General features: G+C 40.0%; 1 protein-coding gene across 4 annotated transcripts in view; it reads left to right on the forward strand.

Annotated features, from left to right (window-relative positions):
• The first annotated feature begins 281 nt into the window (after positions 1–281).
• The window catches only part of PTPN4 (protein tyrosine phosphatase non-receptor type 4), a 230,079-nt gene continuing 220,604 nt past the window's right edge, over positions 282–9,756 (forward strand). For 3 of the 4 annotated variants that reach the window (XM_032412092.1, XM_032412078.1, XM_032412100.1), the window contains exon 1: positions 282–1,078. The gene's annotated coding sequence lies outside the window, so the exon portion shown is untranslated. Of the gene's footprint in view, positions 1,079–1,156; positions 1,359–9,756 lie in introns of those variants that run through there. The other variant, XM_032412098.1, reaches the window with a different exon arrangement.

Genomic DNA, 9,756 nt, shown 5'->3' on the forward strand with positions numbered 1-9,756 from the left:
AATAACATTGTTCTTTGTTTTAGTGTCTATATTTAGAAGAGGAAATGATTCAAAACTGCATCCTAAAACCTGTATCCTCTATTAGCATTGAGGTTGGGACGACTTGGGGCCAAGAGGTCTGGTTTTCCCCTTTAAAACAGGTTTCGGCCCCTCGGTCGAGTCCCTTAGGTCAGTAGGTCCAGCAGGGGTCGCAGTTCAAGTAACCAATCGAGGCTGGGCCATGGGGCGGGGCCACAGCGCTCCGCCCCTCCTCCCAGCCCTCCCTTCCCAACCTACCCAGGTCCGGCCTCCATCGCACCTGCGTGTCCCCCCGCGCCCGCGCTGGTGCAACCTTTCCAGCCGGCGCTAGCAGGGAGGATTTTGGGCTCGCCTCTCGCGAGATCGCCTCCAGTTGCGGCCACCGCCGCTCCTGGCCGCTGAGTGGCGGCGTCTGCGCAGCCGCCATGTTCGGTTGCTATGCTGTGGCCTGGGAGACGGGGTGTGCTTGAGGGAGGAGGAGGAGACGGAGGAGGAGGAGACGGAGGAGGAGGAGGAGGAAGAGGAGGAGGACAAGGAGTGGGTAGATTGAGCTCCTCTTGCACTCACACACAAACGCTGCCCAGGATTACCCGCCTGCTCACGCCGCGCTGCGCGCTTTTCCGCTCCTCGCGGCCCCCCCACATTGTTCTCTCAGGACTCCTGGGTCCCCAGGGGCTGAATTCGGGGCCTGAGCCGGGGACAGGAGAGACTTGGCTTTGGCGGGAGGGTCGGAGGTTTGGGGCCAGGCCCCCCCGCCCAGGGGCTCCCCTCCCCCACGGCACTTTGGGGGGTGTGGATTATCTCATCCCCGCAGGGAGGTGGGAGAGCGCGCCGGCCGCCCGCCTCCCTCCCGCCTCCCCGGCGGCGCCGGCCCGCGGCAGCCCCGCAGTATGAGGTGGTGCTGGCGGCTCGGGGCCGTGGCGCGGCCGCTGCGGCGGCGGCTGCTAGGGGAGCGCTGAGGGAGCCCCCGGGAGCGGCGCGGCGGACGCGCTTCCCCCCGGCGCGCCCGGGCCTCGAGGCTTTTCTTCTCCAGCCGAGGGGACGCGGCTGTGCTACGAAGGTAAGAGGCTCTGGGGTCCCGGCCGGCCTCTCGGCCCTGCGCGGTGCGCGAGGCTGTTACCTGGGTGTGGGAGGCGAGCCAGGTAGGGCTAGTCGGAGGCACAAGGTTGATTTAAGAGAAGGAGAAAAATGATGCTTGTTCCCCCCCGCCCCCCTTTCTTTCCGGGACCTCAGCTCTCGCAGCTCCTGGGGCTTATAGCTGGAATATGTTATGGGTGAGCGAAGGGAGAAGGGATGGAATCGGTGCGGAGATGGAAGGTTCCACAGGACCTAAACTCTAGGTACGATTTTAGAATCTTCTGAGTTTTCCATTGTTGATAGGATTCCTTTTTTTCTTTTTTCTTTTTCTTTTTTTTAATTGGCTCATATGAGTGCTTCTTGCATATGCTGCCTGGGCTGATTGTCCGTTCCATTGAAGTTTTAAGCTGCTTATGATTCTACCGGTATATACTGTAGTTGGGCCAAAAAAGTTGAGATGTAGCTAAGTAGACGTACCGATGCATTTCCCAGCGTTTCCTTAAAATGGAACAGTTTACAAATGCACAGATATATGTATCGGTGTTTCTGCGAAATTTGGAATGGGAGGCTTTTATATCTAGGGTTGCCTTATATAGTGACACCGCTATGGACAAGAACGATTTTGTAGGATTTTCAAGCGCTTGTTCCAGGGGAACCTGTATATCTGCAATATACCAACTGCTTTTAAATCAGAGTTGGAGTAATATTGGGTTTATGTGACCAAATCTTGGGTCTGGTTGAAACAGTACAGCTTAACACATGTTTATGGAGGGGGAAAAAAAAAAAAAAACCACCCAAAAGCCAATATATCCGACTTGTAAAAGAGGATTTGAGTAAAAAGACTATGGAACAGTAAAAGCCCGGATATTTTTTCATCCTGGTTTTCGAACCTTAACATGCCAGAGAGAACAATTATTTTTCATTTTTTTAAGGGAGGAGGAACTGACCTTAAAATAAATGGTTGTTCAGAGTCCGAAGTGTGCTTATTGGAATAGAGGTAGATATATCGGTTAGATCTTGAATTTGATGAATATAAATTCAACCTATAGATTTTTTTTAAAAAGATTTTTCGTAAGCAAAAGTTTGTATAGAACTTCTTTACTGACTCACAATAAGAGTGCAATCTTTTGTGGACCCCACCATTTTTTGTCAGAATAAATTTATGCTCCAGTTACCACAGAAGCTATTTTTATGTCCATTTCTCTGTTTTGTTTTACTTTAATGACACACATATCTTTGTTACCGTTTTTCACTGACATACACACATGGTCCAATATCATGTTCCTGAGTGGTTTGGTTTAATAAGAAAAACATGGTTTTTTAGGACATGGAATATTTATGATTTAGCTAATCTGTTTTAAACATTTGGCAAGAGATTAAAAAAAAACACTAGGAGCCATCACTATTTTGTAGTTTTTATTAATAGTGAGTAGGTTAAAGTTTATTAAGTTAGAAAATCACATGTTACTGAAAAGTAGTAATGAAGAGGATGTGACTTTCTTATTGCCTGTTTCCTAACCTGCTTAGCTTTTGGGCTGTGGGTATCGAATTGTTCCAAACTCGTGGTTTTTTCTTATGTTCTGAGTATCTTTTAAATGTCCCTACTAACTTGGTTACTTTAAATTTGTGACACCCAATTTCTAATTTAAGCTAGGCATAAAACCAGCATTGATTGAACACACTTGCTAAAAATACTTTCTGGGTCAGATGTACTTAGAATGCAGCCTCAGGAAAATTCATTTGACCTATTCTAATGTGACCAGTGTACACTTCATTATTATTGAAGGACTTTAAAAAATTATAGACTCTCACAAATTAGATTTCATCAGTTGAGGCATAGAAGCCTAACTTTTTTTAAATGTATACTTTATGTAGGATAGTAATGAAAGTTTTTTTTAATTTTTCATTTAAAAAAAAAATTATATGACCCCCCTCCATAGAATATTGTTAATCTCTGATTTGTATATTCAAAATATTTTAGTTTTATCTAATAAAATTAATTAGAGTTGTAAAGTGACAGTATAATATGCAGTGTTATCTCTTTAGCATTTATTTGACTTGTTCTGGACTCTTTAAGGGGGATGGTTGGTCATGTTTTTGAGTAAATTATCTTTAAGGACCAAGGTAAGAGAATGCCATATGAATTTCAAGGAGACATTGAGGGGACCGCCCTTTGGGAGTTAATATGGTCAGTTTTAAGCAACAAGAAAGCTTTAAAAAATATGTGGAAGTCTTGTTTGGTGGATGTCTAAACGTGAATGTTAATTCTTTATGTTAGTTTTTAGGAGTGTAAAATTGGTGACCTCATGAGAAATGGCAGGTCTATTTAACTTGATGTGGCGAAACATGAGTTGTTGCTCCTACATAAAATTTAGTGTTGGCAGAAAATCACTGGCTACAAACTGAGTTGAATTTTGTTGTTTTTCTGTGTAATAGCATGCATCTTGTGAAGTTTTTTATGTGCTGTAGTCTAGATTTATTAAATTTGTCAGTTTACTAGATTAAGCTAGTAAAGATTGGTTTAACATTCTGGAAATCCTCTTTATTACTCTTTACCAGGAAAGTATCAATAAGAGGAAGGTGTTATTTCTTCATTTAATATTCAATTAGTAGTACAGGTGGTGAGAAGGAACGTAATGTAGAAGTACTGTAGAATCTTCTTTATTGGTGCGGAAGTGCAGTATTGAGGGACAGTGTAATTTATTTCTTTTTCTTTGCATGATCAGTCAGTATAGTCATTATTTAAAATAAGATGGGAAATAAGAGGGGAAATTTATTACATTCTCTTCCACTTCACTAGAGGCATTTCCCCCTACCTTCATTCTTCATTTCATTATTCCTAAGTAGCAACACTGGAAGAAAGATGCAAATATTTGAAAAAATTGGTAGGAACAGATTGAAAATTAGGTACTGTGGATTATCTTGAGGGGAAGATATTCATTGGGGTGTTCTTGTGTTTGTATCTTTTAATAAAGATGTTATATAGAGGAATAGAAAGAAAAAAAGTATCCAAAGGGAAGTGTTAATTGTCTGTTATGTGCCCGACAATGTAAAGGAGCTTTTCATGTTATCCCACATAATCATCAAGTACACTTTGTGAGGTAGGTATTATTTATTCCCTGCTTCCTCCCCTCCCCCCCCAAATGGGGTCAAAGAGAAATTAAATAACTAGTCTAGGATCACACTGTGAATAAGTAGAATTAAAACTAGGTCTGTCTGACTCTGAAGCTTATTCTGTAGATTATGCTGTCCAATTAAACTTTCTACAGTGATGGAAATACTCTTTTTCTGCACTGTCAGGTATGGTAGCCATTAATCATGTGTGGCATGGATCACTTGAATGTGACTATCATGCCTGAGGAACTGAATTTAAAATTGTATGTAATTTTTTTTTTTTTTTAAGATTTTATTTATTTATTTGAAAAGAGAGAAAGGGAGAGCGAGAGCAGGAACACAAGAAGGGGGAGTGGGAGAGGGGAGAGGGAGAAGCAGGCTTCCGGCAGAGCAGGGAGCCCGATGTGGGGCTCAATCCCAGGACCCTGGGATCATGACCTGAGCCGAAGGCAGACACTTAATGACTGAGCCACCCACGCGCCCCTAATTTTTTTTTTTTTTAAGATTTTTATTTTTAAATTTATTTGACAGAGACATAGCAAGAGAGGGAACACAAGCAGGGGGAGTGGAAGAGGGAGAAGCAGGCTTTCCACTGAGCAGAGAGCCCGATGCAGGGCTTGATCCCAGGAGTCTGGGATCATGACCTGAAGCCGAAGGCAGACGCTTAACGACTGAGCCACCCCGGCGCCCCTAAAATTGTATTTAATTTTAACCAGTTTAAATTTAAATAACCAGATGTTGCTAGTAGCTATAATATTGGGTAGCATAGCTTTAGATCTTGCTGCCTAGAAAATCTGAGTTTTAGTATTGAATCTTCCACAAGTTTAGGCAAATTATTTAGTTCTTGAGCCTCAATTTAATCCATTGTGAAAATAAAGAGGTTGTCACTCTAAGATTATCTCCAGCGTCCCTTCTTGCTCTAGAGTTCTGGGATTCTTATTAAAGTGTACAGTGGTATTTAGTATTCGAAATATTAAAATGTACAGTGGTATTTACTATATCTGAAAGATCTGAAAGGGCCCCTCTTCCCAAAATACTCACCCCTTATGTAAATGTTTTTGTTTATTCAGTTTTCTTTTCCAGAAGAGTGTGTGTAAAGCACACATAAAGGAAGATGGAATATTCCCCCCGCCCCCATTATTGAACATTGTTTAACCAAAGACAGTACTTTACCTTGAAACAAAGTTTGAATGTTTAAAGACCATATTTCAGCATGCTTCCCATTTAAGAATGTGTCTATTACAATTCCCTGTTACTTATCAAATTAATTTCAAACTTAATCGGCTTGGCCTTGAAGGCTTTCCACCAACTTCATCTCACTAACCTTGTTTCTCATTCTTGCTTAAAAAGAAAATATTCTTGTTTTTTCCTCTGCCCTTGTTTCCTCAGTTTAAACATTCCTGTCTCCAGTCCCTGTGCTTCCTTAAGTCTTCCTCAAAATTCACCTTTTTATTCTGGAAAATGCTGCTTAATCCAGTTTATAAACATCAGTTTTGAATCCTAGTAATAAGCACCCTGGGGTTAATATATGATTGTTTAAATATAGTTAGTTGAGTACATCCTTCTTAAGTTTTTACATGTTACCTATTCTGTGTCCTTAATAAAAATTTTAAAAAATTTAAAATGGGAGTTCTTTTTTATTGCCACAGGAGTTCAGTTCATTGCTCAGCAATTCTGCTTTAAAGAGTTGTTAATTTAAAGGAATGATACTAAAAATAAATAAATAAATAAATAAAGGAATGATACTGTCACAACATTCACCCTTAATCACCACTCTAATAGATATTTTTGTTTCTTTCCAGGCAGTTGTCCATATTTTTATAAATATCGTTGTATGATGGAGATACAATTTTGAGTTTAACATATTGGAGACATTGTCTAGTAGAAGCATTGCAATGTAGGAAAAAGATGATAGATTTTGGAGTCACGTTGATGTAGTTTGGAATCTGGTCTCAAAAACTTTGGCTGGGACGCCTGGGTGGCTCGGTTGGTTTAGTGTCTGCGTTCGGCTTGGGTCGTGATCCCGGGGTCCTGGGATCGAGTCCCGCATCCGGATCCTTGCTCAGTGGGGAGCCTGCTTCTCTCTCTCCCTCCGCCGCTCCCCCTGCTTGTGCTCTCTCTCTGACAAATAAGTAAAATATTAAAAAAAAAAAAAAGCCAAAACTTTGGGCAAATTATATAACATTAAAGCGTACTTCCTTGTCTATGAAATTAGGATAATAATATTTGACCTTGAATTTTCATGAGGATTAGGATAATATGTATAAAGTATCTAGTACTCTTTAAATAGAAGAGATGATCAATAAATGGTAACTGATATTATTTTTCTCATTTTTCCATTCCCATCACAATGAATATAATTTAAACAACTGCTTAGCAATTCAGATGATTTATCAATCAGGTGATTTAATCATTTACCTTTTGTTAACCATTGGTTGTTACTAAAGTTTCCACTCTTATAATCTGCAGTGAATATCTTTGTGCTTATAGTTTGTTTCCTCAGTTTAAAATCGTAAGACTAGGATAATGGTCCAGTGGTATTTCTATGCCAGATTTCTGTTTTAAAGAACAATGAGCATTCTTGTTTTGGGGGAAAAATGCTAATTGATTGTAAAATTTTTCCCTGGTTTTAATTTAATTTTAATTTAATTTTACCTAAATGGTTTTAATTAATATATTTAGGAAAGTTTGGTTTATTGGGAAATGATGTAGTGAACATTCATTTATATGTGAATTAAATATTTGAATGTCTGTTATAGGGATCAGTGGTATACAGGTGAATAAGACATGATTGTTGTCCTTGAACTCTAATTCTAGGATGGTAACACATGTCAACAAACAATTACAATTCAGAGTGACAGGTGTAATAAGATCTGGGGGAAATGAGACGTGGCATTTGAGCAGTGTCTTGGAGGATGGGTTGGAATTGATCTGGGTCGAGAGAACAGCATGTACAAAACGTCAGAAGTATGGAAGGATGTATGGTGTGTTTGGAGAAATGCAAGTTGTCTTGTATATGTGGGTCTCTGTGGGATGGGTCTTGATGTCTGTGTTCCTGTATGTGGATATTGATTACTTAGAAGATGAAGCCTTTTGAGGGTCCTTGTTTGGACTATGTGTGGAATTACAGTAAGAACTTTAGAACTTCCCAACTGGTGTGTCGTGAATGGCTTACCTATGTGCCAGAGAGCAAGGTACCCATCAACCTATTGAACCTGGGCATAATGGGACCCCCAGATGGTTTCTTTTGACCTTAATTAAATAGTCTCAGCTTATCCCAGTGTGCTAAAAAATATTTTCTTTGGTGCCAAGGTGGGAAAAGGAATGAGAAAAGCACTGTTTTAGAGGCTCTTAAGTATTGGAAAGTTTATGGTACCCACTCACCCTTGGCATTCCCAAATGTGATAAAAAAAAATAACCAATACCAAATCCTAAAGTAAACACAAAGGAGGTCAATGCAAAGTCCCTCTTTTAACCTGCCTTTCTTCTCTCCCCCTTCCCCCCAGTAATTACGTCATTGTTTTGTGTGTGTATGTGAAATATCTTTTTGGTGCTGCTGCATTGCTAGTGCCCTGCACAAGTGTTTAGTCTGCCTCTTGGGAAATCAGAATTTACATTGGGGAGCAATTGTAAGTATTTAAGTAATGGAATAAGATTAGATATGAGTTTTGAAAGGTAACTCTTGACTTCTAGATAATGATTTCATTGCAAGGATATAAGGATGTGTAAAGATGAAGTTAGAAATGGCATAGAGAGACCAGTTAGGATGCTCTTGCTGTGGTCCAGGAGAGAGATTATAGCTGGAAATGGGGAAATGAAAATAAGGATGTGGGACTAGAAGTGAAAACTAATTAGGTAGTTTCACTATAACACTATAACTTACACCCATTTGGATATAAAAGAAAGAAGAAGAGAGTTGATGATGATAGTAAGATTTCTTCTTTGGGCAGCTGGAAAGGGAAAGCCCAATAATTTTTGTTGAGTACATATAGTGAGCCAGGCATTTTGCTATGCACCAAGGTTGTCATGAGTTCTTATTGAATTTTAAAAATTAATTTATTTTGAAATAATTTCAAGCCTCCAGAAAAGTTGCAAATACAGCACAAAGAGCTCTTGAATCTCCTTCAACCAATTTTTTCCCTTGAATTATTTTAATTAAAAATTTTTTCCTTGAATAATTTTATTAAAATATATATGTATATTGCATATATATTGTGTGTGTACACAAGATAAGTGTGCAACATCATGTGTGTGACTCACTGTAGTGGGCTCAAGGAGGCCTTTTCTTCCAGATGCCCAAAGAAAGAACTGTAACATTGGTCTTTGACCTTTTCTCTCTTTCTGCTATATCTTATTGGATTCTCAAATTTTAGTGAAACTACCTAGTCATCTCATTTCTGGTCTCTCATTTTTGTCCCTACTTCCAGCCATTTCAGAGGAATGTACCATTTTAAATCTCATTAGACTGTTTCTGAACCATTTGAGAGCAAGCTGCACACATGATGCCCATCACTCCTAAATAATCTAGTGCGTCTTTACCAAAACATGGATGGTCTTTTACATAATCACCAAATCAGAAAATCAACACTGACACAATACTACCTTCAAATCCCCAGATGCCATTCAAAATTTTCCAGTTATCCCACCAGTTTCTCTCTTTTTGGTCTAAGATCCAGTTCAGGATCACACCTCACATTTAATTATAATGTCTCTTTGGTCTCCTCAGTTTGAAACAGTTCCTCAATATTTCCTGTCTTTTATGACCTTGACTTGTAAAATGTCCCTTAACTTCGGTTCATCCAGTAGTTTGCTCATGTGCAGACTGAGTTGTTGGCAGGAATACCATAGAAATGATGTGCTGTTCTTAGTGCATCACTATGATGCATACAGTATTGTCCCACCACTGTGATGTTTACCCTGAACACGTTGTTATGTTCATGTCTACTAGGTTTCTATACTGTAAAGTCATCTTTTTTACTTTTGTAATTGGTAGCTCTTTGTGGGAAGAGCTCTAAGGCTCCAAGTAGTCTTTTCCTCCTCAAACCTCCATCCACCAGTCTTTAGGACCACTGATGACTTCTGCCTGATTCAGCCACTACTATGAAGGTTGCCATCTGTATTTACTGGTTGATTTTCTACTGAAAACACATGTCTCCCTTCTTCCCCATGCATTTATATACTCCTTCATTTATTTATATCAGTATGTACTCATGGATCTATTCCTATTCAGTGGATTTTATTTTTAACTTTTTCTTTTTTTGAAATTCACATTGTCCTAGATTTGGCTAGTGGGACCCCCTTCAAAAGGGCTCCTCAATCTTTTTGATACGTCCCCATCCTTTGACTCATTCTTTACTTTCTGGCATGAGATGTTTCAGACTCATTTTGTACTTTTTCTTTTTTTTTTTAAAGATTTTATTTATTTATTTGAAGAGAGAGACAAAGCGAGAGAGGGAACACAAGCAGGGGGAGTGGCAGAGGGAGAAGCAGGCTTCCCACCGAGCAGGGAGCCCGATGCGGGGCTCGATCCCAGGGTCCTGGGATCGA

This window comes from Phoca vitulina, unplaced genomic scaffold (assembly GCF_004348235.1).
Source record: "Phoca vitulina isolate PV1807 unplaced genomic scaffold, GSC_HSeal_1.0 scaffold1, whole genome shotgun sequence".
NCBI classification, from domain to species: Eukaryota; Metazoa; Chordata; class Mammalia; order Carnivora; family Phocidae; genus Phoca; species Phoca vitulina.